This window comes from Orycteropus afer, unplaced genomic scaffold (genome assembly GCF_000298275.1).
Source record: "Orycteropus afer afer isolate SDZICR_OR568_19922 unplaced genomic scaffold, OryAfe1.0 scaffold00018, whole genome shotgun sequence".
Classification (NCBI taxonomy): Eukaryota; Metazoa; Chordata; class Mammalia; order Tubulidentata; family Orycteropodidae; genus Orycteropus; species Orycteropus afer.
In genome coordinates, this window is record NW_006921605.1 from 7,708,010 (window position 1) to 7,708,740 (window position 731).

Here is a 731-nt window from a genome sequence, read left to right on the forward strand (position 1 = left end):
GTCGGAATGGACTCCAGAGCAGTGTGTTTTCATGCCTTCCATTTCTCCCTCCCCTCTAGCTCCCCCCTACCTACAGACTTCCCAACACCTTCAAATCATCACCCTCTCACTTTCCCTTTCTTGGTGAACTTATTGAAGAAGCAGTACATCGCCAGCTCCATCTCCAAGTTCCTGCACTTTGTGGTTTCTGCCCCCACAGCTCTTTTGAAAGTTCATCTTAGAAATCACCAGTGATCTGTTTGCCACACCCAATGGCTTCCTTAGTCTTTGTGTCCTTTCTCAGCCTTCTGACTGCAGCTGTCTTTCTCTCTCTACCTATCTCTCCCTCAGCACTTTGCTCCAATCTTATGGCTGTACCTATTATGGCAGCAGCAACCTGTCTCCAACCACCTGCTGGTCACCGCCCCCTGGACAACCCACCAGTGGCCCCCGCATCCAGCCTTCCCCTCCATATCCCAGTGAGATTGATTTTTCTTCAGGGGTGTCTGCTGAGGTTAGTGTTGGCTCCTGTTCTCATTTAACAGTCAAATGCATCACTTCCAGCGCAGACAATTACAGCCTATTCCTGACAGCTCTTCCTGTGCTGTGCAAAATGGGTAGACTTGCAGTCTGGTTAACCACCTGTTTCTAATTCTGAAAACCAAAACAGACCCACCTCATCCCTGAGACACCAGTACAAAACTCCACCTCACCCCTGGGAACAGCAATACAGACCCACCTCACCCCTGGGA